Source organism: Sphaerodactylus townsendi, linkage group LG03, assembly GCF_021028975.2.
Source record: "Sphaerodactylus townsendi isolate TG3544 linkage group LG03, MPM_Stown_v2.3, whole genome shotgun sequence".
NCBI lineage: Eukaryota > Metazoa > Chordata > Lepidosauria > Squamata > Sphaerodactylidae > Sphaerodactylus > Sphaerodactylus townsendi.
In genome coordinates, this window is record NC_059427.1 from 135,780,393 (window position 1) to 135,798,449 (window position 18,057).

The following is an 18,057-nucleotide window of genomic DNA, read 5'->3' on the forward strand; positions in this document are numbered from 1 at the left end:
AGGCTTCCACTCACTATTCATTGGATCTAGTTCTATGCAGTTAAGAATGCACACTTGCCTGGGAGTAAACAGCACTGAACACTGTAGGGTTTGCATCCTAACATACTGCACAAATCACGGATCGTACCCATCTTATAAAATAGAGGTCAAGGCTTGGGTTCATGCCTCTTGCGTTGAAAGTGGATGTTGCAGAGCACATTTGCTTTACTCCCCATCAGTCTATCAAGAGACAATTGCAGCTAAGAACAAAAGCATTCAGTTGTTTGGTGTTTACTTAACCTTCAGGGAGCAGAAACCGCTTCCAACACTGCTCTCTATTCCTCTGTGGCTCCAGCCTAGTGTAGTGAGACCATTCGGGCAGGACTGCATTCCTAAGGTGCAGCTCTTCCTGATGCTGCTTTCGCTCGGCTTCCTTCTACCTGTTTTAGTGAACTGGCTTATTCTGTGCTTTGCAGTGGATGAAAGAAAAAGGAACGTCACATGGCTTCCTGAGATGATGATGCTTCTTCAGTTTAATCCCTCCCGCCAAAAAATAGCAGCTGATTCCAAGGCAGATGACAACAGACTATATGCAGCCGTTACATCTGCCCTGCGAGCCATTCTGTTCCAACATCTTTTGTTTATTATTCTAAACTAGGATGAGTCACTCCCTGCCTCATTCCGCACATGCAGAATAATGCACTTTCAAACTGCTTTCAGTGCTCTTTGAAGCTGTGCGGAATAACAAATTCCACTAGCAAACAGTTGGGAAAGTGGTTTGAAAACGCATTATTTTGCGTGTGCGGAAGGGGCCCCTCATTCAAAGTAACAAATTCCTGAGGAGAAAATGTCCAAAGCAGTGTTTGGCTGTTTGAAGATGAATTCTTACTGACCAAAGGTATTCAGTGTACCACTCTTATTGTAGTAAGAATAACTAATCTTTACAGCTATAATAACTGATGGCAAAAATTATAACAAGAGTCTGAAAATATTTCACCCATATCCAATTCCACAATTTATTTTTGGTAAAACATTCTATGACTTTTATAATGTATACCAGTAGCAGACCTTAAGTGTTTTGCATTTAGAGTTCAGGACATAAAGTCCTTCATTGCTTCACATTATCAAATCCCAGAAACAGCCAGTGCATCTTTTATTAGAACCAAAACAACACGTTTATTGTAACCTAGGTGCTATTGTTGTTTGGCTTCACTTCGTTCACATGAGGGGAAAAATAGTAGACACACAGAGCAAGCAGCATGTTTCTTCAGGTTTTTATCTCCATAAGAAGCCAAGAACATTTGTGAACTGTTTTTTTTTTAAGAATCATCTAAAAAGCAAATCTTTTCTTGTAAGCTCTCGACCAAAGTGGACAGCTTATTCTTAATGATTTCTAAAGTCGCTGTTGCTTTTGTACATCCACATTCTGTTGTGCCAAATAGAAACTGAAAGCTAGAGGTTTTTTATGTATATTATGACAGCTCAAAAGATTGTTCTTAAGAGGCTTGGAGAGGAAGGTGAATATATAATCTCCACATTAAACTTCATAAATTCATGTCAGAAATAGATTAGATCCATGCAAAAAGATAGTTAGACCACTGTTTTTAATTATCTTTGACTGTTGTCAGGAGGGCTGTATATATTACATATTTTAAGAAGGGGAGGGAAGAGTGCATACATATGAGACAAACAGCTCTAAAAGAACAGTTAGGAAAGGTGTGTGGGCTGTGAGAGATCTTCCATGAAACACTGCAGCATATCAGCTAACCAACTGAGGAATGAACCAAGACGATTCCATTTCAAACTCTTGTTAACAGCCAAGAACTCACTAAGGCCGTTTCTGCACGGGCAATTCATGGCGGCCTGGAGACGGTAAAAACACCGTCTCCAGGCCGCCATTCGCACGGGGGGCGCAGCTGCAACGCAGCTGCGCCGCCCTCGCGCCGCCCGGCTGGCCTGAAGGCGGTGTTTCCCCAGAGCGCTTCCCAGCGCTCTTTTTGGGGAAACGCCGGTATGAAGCCGCTGCCGAGCGAATGGCAGCGGCTTCATGCCGCCACCCTCGACACTCACCTTCTCCGCTGGCCTCGGCGCCCGAGCCTGACAGCTCAGTTTGCTCTGCAGCGCAGGCTGCCAAGAACTGGGCGTGTCCCCAGGCCTCGGCAACGCGTCTGGAGGCCCGATAGCGCAGCTGGCGTCGGGTGCCAGCTCAGCGGCGCCCGGCTGCCCAGCTGCTTCAAGGACCGTCCATGCGGACGGTCCCAGCGTCTTCAGGTCGGCGCGCAATGCGCCGACCTCGCCGTTTCCGCCGCCGTGCGGAAACGGCCTAAGTGACTTAGACAAACAGTTACTTTTCAGGCTCCTCCCCTTGCAAAAGTATCATGATTATACCAGCCGACTTGGGTGGGTCAATCTAAGGATTAGTATTACATTCAGAGAAATGCAGCATTTTCAAAGGAGGAAAAAAAACTAATTGTACAAACAAGCTCTTAGAATTAAATCTGTGTGCCTGTCTGATGAACATATATTTGGCTGTATTTATAGACGTTTACAGTATTAAAGAGGTGCAAAGTAGTATTAAAGTATTATGAATATGTTCTTGGGCTGGAATGCAGCCCAACTATATGCCAGGAAAAAATTCTGCCACAAATCTGTTTGCAAGAAATGATGATGATAATTGTATTTTCTCATATCAACGTTTCTTTTATTTGGAGGGAAGGAGTGTAAAGTTATGACTAACAAGTTGGTGCTTAGTGGTACTGCTTTAAAATTCATCAACAAGAGTTACTATTTCATTGTTTAAGGGTATCTTTGAAACAATAGGAATGCTTCAGCTTCAAATACAGCAATAGGACTCTCCCCTCTATTTTAATAGGGACACCTATAAAACTTTCTGTTATTGCTTTTTCCTGCTTTGATGTATTATTTCACTTATACTCTTTCTCTCCACTTGGAATGGCGGAGAACATTTTCCCTTCTCCATTTTATATCAGTGACATAGGTTAGGCTGAGAATGTAGTTCCTACCTAGCTAATTAAACTGGGGTATGAATTTGTTCCAGACAGGGTCTTATATTAATTTTTGCTCCAAAAGATGCATTAGGGCTTATTTTCAGGGGATGTCTTATTTTTTCCATGATTTTGCCCCCCCATGTGACCAGATCAGCTGCACTGGGTAATCTATAACTAGGGCTTATTTTTGGAATAGGGCTTATATTTCAAGCATCCTCATGCTAGGGCTTATTTTGGGGGTAGGTCTTCTTTTCATGCTAGGGCTTATTTTGGGGGTATGTCTTATTTTTGGGGAAACAGAGGTACATCCTTATTTTTAATGGGAGGGGTGGGGGGAGGTTCTGATATAATCCATGACTGGCACAAGGACACCCAGTGAGTGTCTATCGCAGATTGAGGATTCAGACCCAGATGCATGTCTGATATTTTAACCACTGTGCCACACTTGCTCTCATATAGTTACACATATGTGTGGCTTTGTTCTGGGAAAATATAAGAATCAGGAAATGTGAGACAATCTTCTGAACATTTATTTAAAGGAACAGCGTGTGCTAGAACAAGGTCCAGAATACCTTTACATACATCTGTTATGTATAAGGATTTAGATCTACTTTATTAAAGAACCTTTCATAGCTGGACCTACTATCACATGAGGGGCTGGATACATAAACCATGAAGCCACAGACCTTGTCCCTTATCATTGAAATTGTAGCAAGGGACATGTACAGAGAGCCAGTATAGTGCATTGGTTAAAGCCCGAAATTCTATGCCCTGTTTATTCATGAGGCTAAATGGATGACTTTGGGCCAGCCGGTCTCAGCTTTTACTTGATTCATGGGGTGAGGAAAAATGGGTGGGAGAACAGTGTATACTACCTTGAGCTCCTTGGAAGAAAGGTGAGATAAAATATATGTCCCTTACAGTAGGTCCCCTCTGTAGTGTTATACTCTATCCAAAATGCACATCTGGAATTACAAGCATATCTTTCAGATGGAGCTCAGGTCCAATGGTTTTTGAATTGGGGCTCACATAGCCATTGAAATTCACCGCACTTCAGTACAGTTGATTATTTTAAGACAGTCACCTAGGCCCTTTCCGCACGGGCCATTTGGGCGCCCCTGCACCGGCAGGAATTCTGCCGGTGGAGGGGTGGGGACTGCTCGCACAGGAGCGTGCGAGCAGCCCCCGGTGAGGCTGGAGCAAGAGAGGCGGCTCCGCATAGAGCCACCTCTTCCCCATCCCTCTCCCACTCACCTCATCACCTTCGTCGCCCTGCTGGCCTCCTAAGACCCGCCCACGCTGCCCTCCGACCTCCAGGGGTCGGAGGACAGCGAGGGAGGGTCTTAGGAGGCCAGCAGGGCGCACGGCTAATTTCCAGGTGAGTGGGAAACAGCCGAGCCCCCGGTGGTGGCGCTCGCACTCACGCTGCCGGGAATGCGTTGTTTTCAAAACCTCCCTCCAGGAGGGAGAGCTTTGGAGGCGGCCTGGACGCCGGCCTCTGGGAGGGGGGGGGGGGGAGGGGAGCCAGGTCGGCGCCTGCCATGCTTTCGCAGCCAGCTTGTGTAAATGAGCCCTGGGGACGGGCGCTTTGCTGGCCCCAGGGCTTTAAAATGGTCTGTGCAGAAAGGGCCCTATACTGTATTTTTTTTAGGAGAGGACAAAGAAACCTTTTGTGATTCAGGAAGACTAATATATAATATTCTCGAAGATGGTTTGTAAGCTGCAATGATTCTATATTTTCCTCATTAGGATTTTTTTAAAAAAAGAAGCAATATTGCAACAGTCATGTTTCTAGGGAATACCACCGTAATAGGAGCCGTTCATATCACTGCCAACCCAGCTGTCTCAAAGGAGACATGGAATTAAGTTAGCAAGGGTAAGTGACAGGCACTTGCATGCTTTTGGAAATTAGCTGCTCAATGGATCTCCTACAACAAATCCCGTCAAGTTTATTTAATATAATGGACTCTATTACATTTAAAAACAACCTTAAATATGAACAGGGAAAATATGACTTGAACTGTGAATGCAGAGAGGGAATAAATATGCGATTATTGTCCAGTCTGAAGGGGCATCTTATTTCTTGTCATCTCTGGCATGGGTTTATGGGACTGAGCCAGCATTGCAGCTGTTGGTTTCAGGGTCAGCCTAGACATGATGGGTGCAGCCATGTTTGTTTATTTGTGGGTCTATTTATATAATGAAACAGTGCTTTGGTTTTTACAATAAAAAGTGTGTGCAACTCAGAGTTGCTGAACCCTTCTGCACTATCACACTGCATTGTATTGATTGAAGTAATGGGGTATGGAGTTCTCCCAGAATTACCTCTGATTTCCAGACAACAGATATAAGTTGCTTCAGGGGACATGGACTCTTCCAAAGATAGACTTTATGGCATTATATCTCCAATAGGCTCCTTCACCTCCACAAACTCTGCCCTGCCCAGGTACTACACTGAAAATCTTCAGGAATTTTCCAAGATGGAGCTGGTAACCCTGCTTGCAGCAGTGGAGTGTGGGGAAGAATCATAGCAGAAGATTTAGGTTCACCACCAGTGCAGACCTTTTCATTTAAATATTTCCCACTTCCTTATATGGAATGCATTTGGGAAGAAAGGTGGTTGCCCCGTTCTGCATAGGTTTTTCATTTTTAAAAAATAATTGTTTTGATAAATGTATTTTATGTATTTTATTTTATGTATTTTGTGTATTTTTGTTATTGCTGGTCAGTTTGAACATGTGTTGCAAAAGTGGCATGTAAATGATATAAATAAATACCTTGGATCTGAGCCAGAGAGGCCTAAGCCGTGCCCTACAGTTTCAGCACCTCTATTTTCTTCTGGAAAAGGCGCAGTCACTTGCAAGTTCTGGAGAAAATACAGTTTCTATAGGGGTAGTCACAATGTTTGAATGCAGTTCCTTTGTTGTGTTTTCATGGAGATTTGATTTGGATTTTTTTTCCACAAATGAAAAACAGAAAGATTTCAACTCATTTAACTCCACAGTGGGTGGCAGTTGAAGTATTTCATTAGACAGAAGAAGTTATGGAATATTATGTCTTACCTGTACAGTAAGACTGTCCTGTTTGTATACAAGGGTTGCCAACTCCCAGGTGTGGCTGCAGATTTCCCAGAATTATAGCTGATGCCCAGATGGACAATATAACCTTTCTTGGAGAAAATGGCTGCTTTGAGGAGTAGACTCTGTGACATTGGCCCTTTCCCCACTCACCTTTGCCCGAGGGTTGCTGCATGGCACCCCCGGGTGCACGCACTCCTGGCTACTCTGAGTTTCTAATGCACTCGGGCCTAAAAGGGTCAGGCCAAAAGGTTTATTTCAAAAGGCTTCAGGAATTCTGTGCCGAGGGGCGGAGAGAGGTAGCCGGGTGGTTGTGTTCTCGGCCACTCTGAAGTGGGGGAAGTTGCAGCTGGACCCCGTGCTACTTGAGGAGAGTAGCGCGGGGCTTAAGGTAAGTGGGGAAAGGGCCAGTATGTCTTACTGAGGTTCCTCCCCTCCCCAAACCTTTCCAGGACCTACATACAAATATCCACGAATTTTCCAACCTGGAGTTGACAACCCTAGAACTTGTGTGCATGTGTGCTTGTTCATAAAACTCCAGAGCTGGTGAGACTTGATACTGCAGTCATTTGTGTATTAAAAATAATACCTGTACACACAACTTTAGAGTATTAGTATGGCTTCCTTTAGCAAAGTTCCTTGGTTAGGTTATTGAGTTGTTGTCACTTACCCTACAAAAGATCAATGTTTAATGCTAAAGCTGCTGTAGAAATTCTACAGATCTCACAGTAAAGAACAATGTTTGATTTGAAACCACTGAAGTGCAAATAAAAAAGCAGCATGCCCTCAGAGACAACGGTGACTGGTATTGTATTTTGAAATCTCCTGCTTCTGTTACATGCTTCACAGAGATCTCTGAGGCCAATGACACTTTTGATATCTCTATTTAGGTGCATAATAAAACAGCTGCTCTGCATAGTTACCATAGAAACCAGGATGAACCACAACCCCCTTTCTAGTGACTCATGATATACATACATATATATACATACATACTTACACACACACACACTTATATAAAAATATATAATGAAGAAAATATATATAATAAAGAAAATCCTGGTTCTTAGCCTTTTGACTACACCCCACTATATTCCATGACATTAACTTGCTTGGATCCATAACACTCTTCTTTATTTTCTTAACAGAAATGACCAAATATTTTAAAATGCGTCTCTTTTTATATTTGCCTTTTATTTATTTTGTTTTGCTATGATGAGGAGCAGCAGTGGCATAGGAGGTTAAGAGCTCGTGTATCTAATCTGGGGGAACTGGGTTTGATTCCCAGCTCCGCCGCCTGAGCTGTGGAGGCTTATCTAGGGAATTCAGATTAGCCTGTACACTCCCACACATGCCAGCTGGGTGACCTTGGGCTAGCCACAGCTTCTTGGAGCTCTCTCAGCCCCACCCACCTCACAGGGTGTTTGTTATGTGGGGGGCAGGGCAAGGAAATTGTAAGCCCCTTTGAGTCTCCCGCAGGAGAGAAAGGGGGGATATAAATCCAAACTCCTCCTCCTCCTCCTCCTCCTCCTCCACTACTACTACTACTACTACTTCTTCTTCTTCTTCTTCTTCTTCTTCTTCTTCTTCTTCTTCTTCTTCTTCTTCTTCACCGTAATATGGGTGGGACAAGCCAGAGCCCTCGCCACCCCCATGGCTGAACTGCTGCAAAGCCTGTAATTGTTGTTGAACTAAGTTTCGGGCAAGTGGCTGTGACTGGGAAGAGACTGGGGGCAGGGAGAACAGGGAGAGTAGTCTTTTGCCCACCTCCAGTCTCTTCCCAGCCACTCACCTGGAACTTAGTAAAACATCATTCAACTTAAAGCAACCTCTTCTAGCTTCTTATTTGGCAGCAAGGTGGGGAAATGTGGACCAGCCCCCCCCCCCCCACATCATGCTACTGTAAAATAGGAAACCCAAAGAGGTTGCTTTAAATTTAATTGTCCTTCACTGAGTTCCAGACAAGTGGCTGTGGCCAGGAGGAGACTGGGGACAGGAACAAGGCAGGACAGGCCTTTCCTGGCCTTATCCCCGCCTGAGTCCTTTTTGCTGGCTCACTGGGCTAGCTCCCTCACTTTCTGCCCCCCCCCCCAAAAAAAAAAGGCCAGAGCAGAGTTGTGAAGCAATTTATGTATTTCTAAGCATATAGGTATCAATGTCTGGTGACTGTTCTTGGAGAGTCTTAATGTCTGATAAGTATTTATTTTATTTCCATAAATTTGTTTTATGAACTCTTCAGCTTTGAAAAAAAAGCTTGCATCATACAATAGGATTTGCATGACCAATCCAGTTCAACTAGCACCTTTTTAGGGTAGAGTTGGGGATACAATATAGCAGCTGTAAAAATTTCTAGCACAGAATGGTTAGTCAGTGCACATACTAAAGGCTGGAGTGTTGGTACATTTTAGATGCTTAATATTCAACATATGCTTGGACCATTACTTAAGTTTTATTTCTGAAAAACTATTCCTTGAAACCTGTGCTTGTAGCAGTCAATCATATATTAATTTATAGCAACATATTGCAGATTAGTTAAAGTTTTCTGGTACAAAATTAATATCTACTTCATATAATCAACAAGTGGAACCAGTGCTGAATCTTTAAGGACTTTTATGGGCATCTACCTCAGTTTTAAAGATGGTTTATAATACCACCCCCTTCAGGATAGCAGGACGTGCTGTATTGTTGATTATTTTAAGTGGATACTTTACTTACTTCACTGTGAGTCACTCACAAATTTGGCCATACCTCTGGTTGGCAGTCAGGAGCATTTCTATTTTAAAGCAAAAGTTCACGTTTACAGCTGTAAGTAGCATTAGGATTAATTATTTAGGAAGTAAATGTACAGTTAACCAAAAGGTGGGAGTCAGATGTTTTGGGAGGGGCACAATTTCAGTGCTTGCCCCAGGCACCATTTTCCATAGCTATGCCCCTGGGTATGTCTGATGCTTGCTGACTCAGTTAAAGAGTTTAGGAGGGACCCCATCACTAGGGACAAGACAGTTCCCTGCCAGCATGGCCAATTAGCCATGCTGGCAGGGGCTGATGGGAATTGTAGTCCATAACATCTGGAGTGACAAAGGTTCGCCACCACTGGCCTAGGGGCTGTACTGGATGTGTTATTATTGCTGGAAAGCAAGTTAAAATCAGCAGCCAACACGGCTTTCTGTCATCTTCATTTAGTCTGGAAGCCTTCCTTGACTTAGTTTTTCTGATCATGTGGATTCACTATACAGTAACCTCAATGCTGGACTGTTGCATTGCACTCTACATGGCTCTGCCCTTGAAGACAGCCTGGAAACTTTTGCTGGTACAGAACATTCCAGCTTGTTTTAGCTTGGCAACAAAGCAGATATGCATGCTACACCTGTCCTACAATCATTCCATTGGGTACTGTGATGGACAGGAAGCTATCCTGCCCATGAAACCGCCTATCAGCTGTTTAATACCTGATCCTTTAGAAATGCTGTTCCAGTATCCAACACATTTTTGAAGGAGGGTTGAACATTGGAGGGAAACATAGAAACAGGGTGTCTCAAGTTTAAAGAATGGCTTTGCCTGGTAGTGTGGTAGAGAGAAAGAAGCTGGTGCCCCAAACTCAATTCCACCATACTGAAATGCAACAGCTGCCACTATACCTTCTACTTGGAAGAAGAAATAGGTACAGTCAATAAATTCAGTGGTAGTGGTACCCAAAGAGAAGCAGCAAGTAAATGCAGCATGCCTTTCATGTAAAGTGAGCATTCCTCAAATCTTTTAATGAGCATTCTAAAAATTTGCAAATGGGATTTAAAAATAAATACATGTGAAACCGTAGATTTCATATGACATGACAGATACAATTCAAAGAAAAGCAGTGTTTGCCTAGGAATATAAAGTACTGGAAAGGCCAGAGAAATTAAGAGAAGTCCAATCCAGCCATGGTAGGCATGAGTGCCCCACCTCCAGAGCACTAAACTGTACACTGTTGCACGTATTAGATGTCAGTGCCATAGCAACAGCTAAAGAAGCAACACTGCGTGTACTTTCTGTTTATATCAGTTGCGCTTGCACAAGAAAGGTTCTTCGTGCATTGTGTCTGAAATGTCTACTTCTTATTTGCTGGGCCTCGCAAATAATAACAGGGAGGTTTAAAGATCAAGGTGTCCTTGGCAAACTTTTGCAGTTCTTCAATTACATCATTAACCATCAAAGGAATCCTGTATCATATTTACGATAATGCTGTACTGTGCGCGATCAGTATAAAAATATTTAGGAATGAACATCCTCTCCTTGCAAGGATGTGTTTGCTTGTTTAACATTTTGCAAGCTATACCTTGAGTAATTTTTAAAAATAATTTAACACCATATTAATAGGAATACTGGGGGTGGGGTGGGGGTATTTCTCTGGCTCTTAGTATTCTGTAAGGCACGTGGAATCACACACAAAAAAGCCCGTCTCCTTTTCACTAGTGAAAGCAGTGTGGGAGGGAAATTGTAAGTTCCTTCTCTCTGTTGCAGTGAGCACTCCCTTGCAAAGGTAAGTGAATGAACTTTTAAAAGGTGATTTCCCCGAATATATGTCTAATTGCAAGTCTGCTTGTGTATTTGTAACCCAGCACATGCTGGGCATATCACATAATTTGGCTTTTAGCATTTCACAACTGTAGAGGGGTGGGCTAATGGGACATTTCACTACAGTTCACACACTATGGAACAGATTTTTTTAAAAAAATGGATTAAACATCTGCACAATGGTGCCAGGCCCAGAAAGAAGAGGCATTTCTACAAATGAAGGGAGCCCCCATGTTTGCATACAAATCTTACATTTAAATGGAAGGCATTAAAAAATCCTAAAAAGCTGAGATCTTCTGAGATTACCTCATTGGCTTGCACAGGCAACCCCAGATGGTATTTTGCAGTTGTCTAGGTAATTCAAAAATGGCAGTTGGTTTAATATATGACATCTGAGCTGAGTTGGAGAAGGATTATCCATCTTTGCCTATCATTGCCAATCTGGCATATTGCTGCTTTCCAGAGCCACACAGCAACAGTGGCTCTGGCCAAGAGGCCTTGGCAGCATGTCTGTGAGACTTTCCTGCTGGGACAGCTGTTGTTCCTTCACACTCTGACCCACAATTGCTTGGTTACTTGCTTGCCCATCTGCCAGCATCTCTAACTTCTGGGCATCTCCCTCATCCCTTGCTCTCCTCCCCGTGATGTCATTTCACCATGATGCAGATCACTCCCCCACCTTTAGCTTACCTGCTTCCACCTACCAAACAGCTGGGCATGGCAGGAAGCTCCCCAGGAGATTGCCTGGGCACCTGAGAACCCTATTGTATGTTCAGAAGGGGGTTTTCTGCTTAAAAGACAACTGAGAAGCAATATTAGATCAGTTTGAGATGTGCTGGAGTATTACAAAAACAGAGGCTGTTTCTGCACGGGGAGAAAACAGTGCCCTAGGGATGGAAAATATTACTGGTATCTAAAAACATGGACCAAAAATCACAATTGTGTTTGACTAAGATATCTGGGTTTTCAGTGGGGAAAAAAACCCAAAATATCTTGGAGTGTGGATGACAAACATGAATTGTATGCTGTGTTGAAACAGTTATGTTAAAGTGTGGAATGATGCCAAGAAAGACCTGTTGAGATAGAATAGACAGAATTTGTCTTTTTTGGGAAGAATATCTGTGATAAAAGTGAATGTCTTGCCAAGGATGTTATTTTTGTTCCAAGTCATCCCAATAATTAACAGTATCAGGTTAGGCAGAAAACAATGGCAAAAAGACATAAGTAACTTCATTTGGCAAGGCAAGAGTCAAGGATTTAATATAAAAATGTTCAAGATGTGTGTCTCTCATTACCAAATTTAAAATTGTACTTTGAAGCTGTTTGTCTAGTATAGATAAGGGAATGGCAGACTTTGAATAACAGTAAAATCCTGGACCTGGAAGTACATGATAGGAGATTTGGTTGGCATAAATATTTGTGATACGACAATGGGAAAATACATGACTTTTCCAGTCTCTGTGTCAGAAGGAGCTTATTAGGGATATGGTTGAAAAAGAAGAGATATGTACAAATGATGACAAATTGATCACCAAAATGTATAAGATATTATTAAAATGGAATATAGAAGATGAGGTAGTTAAATCAGTAATGATTAAATGGTCTTGAAATTTTGGCCATGACATTCTGATGGAACAATGGGAAAGATTGTGGAAGGATGGTTTAAAATTTACAGCATGTCACAATTTTAAAGAAAGTTGTTATAAAAAGACATAACATTGTTATAAAAAGACATAAAAAGACATAACATAACATTTCTTTAAGAAATGCAAAAGATTTTGAAAATAATTTTGGAAAACGTGAGGCTAGAGTGTAATTATCAGAAGGCATTTAAGAAAAATCAGTTGAATGAATGTTTTAATTATATGCATAAATCTAGAGTTAACTAGTAGAATAGAATCATAAATCATAAAGTTGGTAGAGACCACAAAGGCCATCGAGTTCAACCCTCTGCCATGCAGAAACACACGAAGCACTCCAAGTGAAGCTGGGATTCTGAAGATGAATGGAGTAAGTGGGTAGGTTCCAGTGGCGAAGCTCCCAGGGGACAGGGGGTGCGCCACACACCAGGCGCAGGGATTTGGGTCACATGGGGGGGCAAAATTCCCCCGCCCCCCTGGGAAATGTAGTTCCCACCAGAACAGGAAGGCCTGCTCGGTTTCCTAAAGTAAGTGTGTGGGGGGTGCTGTGGGGGGGCAGACGTGATTTCCCCCCTTACTGCGCTCCCCCTGCGGCGCTGGGTGCACTCTTTCCCAGCTACGCCTCTGGGGCAATTCCATTCAGAACAGAGGATAACCTATCAGGGGTGTACCTGCAGTAAAGAGCACCCAGGGAAAGCAATGAAATTCTTCTCCCACTCCCACCTGGTGGCATGGCAGCTAGTGCCCCTCTCCATGGCAAAGGACAGTAAGTTAACCTCCATCCCCCAATCATAGAACCTACCAGGGCTGGATGGCTGCAAGTTGCAGCAGCTAGCCAGGTTGCTGCTGCAAACTTCAGAAACTGGGCCAGAGGCATGCCTCTGAGCCTGCCAGCTGCCCACTTGGGTGGGGCACAGCAGCAAGTCGGGCCAGTGGCCAAGCCAGCAGCATGCCTTCCACTCGGGCTTCTGCTCCCTGCTCCCTCTCCCCTGGCATGGCACAGCAGCAAGCTGAGTGTAGCTGCTGGGCATGGGCGCAGGGTTTTCTCTGAGGGTGGGGAAGAGGTGAGCTGGCAGGTGTCTGGTAGCAGCAGAGGCAGGCAGCCTGGGTGGGAGCAGCCTAAAATAGCATGTGGAACAGGTTGGTGGTGGGAATGCAGGAGACGGCAGCGGCACTGTCACAGCCCAATATAGCTGCTTGCTCCTGAGGGGAAGTGTGGGGGGGACTAGTCAAATGCGCCCCCTACGTGACACTTGAAAGTAGCATCTGGAGTATCAACCCCCTCTTTTGCCCCCAGGTACACCACTGGTGCAGACTTTCCTTCAACTAGTAATGCCTTCATTTTGTCAGCTTGTTAGCTCTCATCCATTCCCAAACTGCTCCAGCTGTTCATGATTTCCACATCCTTCCTGGGGTCTGCTGGTAGTGTGAGTTGGAGCTGAGTGCCATTAGCATATTGGTGGCAACTGAGCCTTTCCCAGCTGTTTTATATAGATGTTGAAAAGTAGAGGGGACAAGATGGAGTCTTGGGGAACCCTGTGGTCCAAAGGCCAAAGGATAGAGCATCAGTCTCCAACCCCACCCTCTAAAATCAAGGTCAGACTGAATCTACAGCAGAACAGTAGCTTTCAGTCCTAATACTGAAAGGCGATCCACATAACCCTCAGCATATTAGCTGAACATGCAGAGAGAAAGAGTGAATACGAGTATAGTGGCCTCACCCCTGCCTCTGTGTAACCACCATCTCATGAGCACAGCACCTAGTGTGAAGACAAGTGCCCATATATATACTCTCACCCCATGGTTGGCAATGTTTGGAAAGCAGTATCCCCAACCATAGAGAGGGAGAGTATGTGTGGACATTGCCTTCATGCATAGGCACTGTGCCCACAAGCTGGAAATCATGTGAAGGGGGGGGGGGGCGTGGCCAGCATACTCATTTCTTCTCTCCATGCATTGTCAGTGGAATGATTGTGTATACAGGGCTGACAATAGGCCTATTTCTATGTTATAATGAACACATGAAGACCCTGTTTGTAAGAAAGAGCCAGTGTGTTCAATTTGCAGTTGAAACTAAGGAACAGTGTCTAAATAAATGTGAGGTTTGTATCACCATGATATGAGAATTACTCAACGCATACATTTAATGAACAGGACAGATTGGGATGAACTGTTCCAATCCCTCTAAGTCGCAGGTGTCAAACTTGCGGCCCTCCAGATGTTATGGACTACAGTTCCCATCATCCCCCTGCCAGCATCATGCTGGCAGGGGATGATGGTAACTGTAGTCCATAACATCTGGAGGGCCACGAGTTTGGCACCTGTGTGTCTAATTAGTGGAGGGTTGTCAGCTCTGGTGTTGGAGATACCTGGAGATTTGGGCATACAGCCTGAGAAGGTGGCGTTTAGAGCAGGGAGGGAATATGATTCTGTAGACAATAACCTCCAAAACTGATGTTTCATTCATGGGAATTGATCTCTGTTGCCTGGAAATCAGTTGTAATTCTGGGAGGTCTCCAGCTGCCACCTAGAGGTTGGCAACCATAAAATAGTGTTCCTACTGTCTTCTGTTCCAGATTGCTTGGACCAGATTTCATGCATGCCCCTTACTTACTAAAATATGAGATGATGGCCTTGCTCAAAAGAAAAATACACTTAAGACCGTCTTTAGCTGGAAGTTGGTGTGTGGGTTCTTCTGGCAGTTTCTTCTAAAGTGATTCCAGGACGTCTGGCACACAGGCTCCCAAAACAGCATGAAGTTAAAGGTCCCAGTCCACCTGCTGAAGTCAATAAATTATGGTCTGCTGACTTCCTACACTTTCTCTTAGAGAGCATGCATTGGGGCACCGGCACATTTTATGCCATGAAGTAGGATAAGTTAAGAAATAGAGCTATGCCATAAGGCTCCCATGAGCTTGCTGGTTAACAAGAGAAGGGACCTTCTTGTGTTTCTTATATTTTTTAAAAATATCACAGTAGACCCCTTGCACGACAGTGACTCTCAATGGTCACATGCTTAAAACTAATTCTGGGATTCTGTTTTCCTTATGCTCACATATAAAATTCACCATGAATCACATTGATTTTTTAAAACAAAAACCCAAAAAAATCATGATCCCATAAAACCAGAATTCCACATTTCTGTGGAGTGACAAAATCCCCCTATATAACTGATTGTATATAACTTTCACATGGTCGCAGTTTGTTTCCTAGTGTTGGAGAACAGCTGCTGAGCAAACTGTGTAAGTCAGTTAATGACAGTGCTGCACAAGGGGTTCTTTAGCCCATTTAGAATCGCACATTAAATGGCTTCATGGCTTTTCAATACAGAATCTCTCAAAACATGGTTTCATCATCTGTGATCACTTTTACTGAGAGTAAATGTGGAGGACCAGCCTTGCTAATGAAGCCAGCATGCTAACGAACCCATGAAAACAATATCAGGATATGGATTATTATGCGTTTATGGTGTTTACAAGCACTATTTTAACAACAGGTTCTGCCAAAGTGGTGTGAACCTGCTGAATCCCACCACTACATGCAGGGTGCACTACATCCCAAACCATGGGATGTAACACTTCAGTGTCTTTTGCAAAGTGGTGTTGCATTCAAATTAAGGTAACCAAACCCCATAAGTGACCTTACAGACTACTGCAATGTTCTAGGATAATAGAATAGGATAATAAATCAATGCAATCTGTCCTTTTCTCATTCTATTCTACCCTTTATGTATATCGATATATGTAATTTGGCTCCAGACTTTACGCGCAAAGCGCTAGATGATAATGCTTTCGTTGCACGGGCCTTGTTTAAAATGCTCAGCACGCTTCATGTGCGTGTGTCCGCCACACTCTAGAGAGCTGGGTTCAAATGGCCTTTTATGCTCATTGGCAGTACTGTTTTGAATTTAAATTAAAGAGGGAGAGCAATTAATCTGCAGTGGGATTTAATTGCTCACCTCATTAACAATACAGATAAATTGACAGATTTGGATAGAATTCTGGATCAATCTTGTAGCCAAGGTCAGAATCCAAACTACTGTAAAAAGGAGATGTTAGAGGATGCTTTAGTCCAGCTAAATGAAAAATACTTACACAGCCTTATAATTATGGAAAGAGAGGGTACACTGGGGGACTTTCTCCACTCACCGTTTGTTGCGCGGTAACCCAGTCAAATGACCCAATTTCTGCTGCCCATGACGTTTAGTGGCTTACAGCGCAGTCGCTCTGAATCTACACTCTCCCCTCTCCTCAGCATCGCATCAATTCCGGCTGTTGTTTTGAACAGCAACTTTTGGGAAACTGCGCACTGGACGCAGGGTTGTGGGGAACTTTGGCAGCTAGCACGATACTGAATTTCACGCCACTCACCGTGACGTGTGTGTTCCTGACCAATCAGGAACAGCAGGGCGTGTCTACATGGCGACGAGTCCACGTCAATTTCAAGAAGGGGAAAAAATCCTCAAAAGCAGCACAACAGAGACATGCCCTCCCCCCTGCGCCACCAAACGCGCGGTCTTGGGGAATGCTTCATTTCCTAGCCGTGCAGTATTTAGGTAAGGGTTACGATACAAACAGTGCTGTGGGGAGCATTTTTCCGTTACTTGGAAAGCAGCTGAGTGTAGAAGGCATAGATTACTGGAGCTTTACCACTTCTGAAGTGGTGGAAAAGGTCCTACATGTGGCTACTCCAGGTGAAATCCATATCTCGGATGCTCCAAGTCTTTGTTTTCAAGGATGTGTAACTACAGAAAAGTCAATCCCTGGGATTTCTCAGAAAGTTATTAGGGGTGGAGCCATGGAAAATAGCATTGCCAATTTTGTGATTTTACTTCAAGGTAAAAGCAACTAGAAGTGACATTATACGAATCCTGTGATGCTGTAGGAATTCCACAAATCTTTTTTGGTAAAGACCATAGAGGTTGATGGAATTCCTAGAACATTTCAGTAGTCTGTCAGGTCACTTCTGGGGTTTACTTAGAAATGACATCAGGGCATCATGTGTGTGTGTTGAAGGAAGTGAGTGGTTAAACAAACCACTTCATTATTTATTTATTTTTAGTTTATTAAATTTACTGTCCCTCCCTTTCCTAGCCAAAAGCTGAGGTAAAGGTTGCTAACACAAATAATCAAACAGACAAACCAATATCAAAATTGCATTCAATAATCAACAATAGGAACAATAATAACATGAAAACACTGATGTCAAATTATATCAATGATGGCAACTAACAAATTTAGATTATTATTAGAGTAGCCAAAAATGCCCCCAATATAGCCCAAAAATTATTCTAACACTCACCCATTATAATTTAATTTATCACAGTTGGGTAGGGGGGAAGACAGGGGGATAGGATCGGGAGGCCAGCAAGTTGGAAAGGGAATCATGGCTGCCTCAGCCAAAGGCCTAGTGGAACATGTCCGTCTTACAGGCCCTGTGGAACTGGCTAAGACCCCACAGGGCCCTGGTCTCAGATGATAGAGAGCTCCACTGGGCCAGGGCCAGGACAAAAAAAGATCTGGCCTGGGTTGAAACCAGCTTGACATCTACCAGAAGTTGACCACCAGAAGGTTGCTTCCAGCAGAGTGAAGTGCCCTCTGGGGGCAATAAGGGGAGATACGGTCCTAAAGATAAAAAGGTCCCAAACTGTTCAAGGCTTTAAAGGTTAGCACCAAAGCCTTGGACATGATCCAGAATTCAACTAGTAACCAGTGCAGTAGGCAGAGCACAGGTCAAATGTAAAAAAACCCCTCTAAAATATAAAAAAGCATTAGACTAGGCTAGGGTGACCAGCTGTCC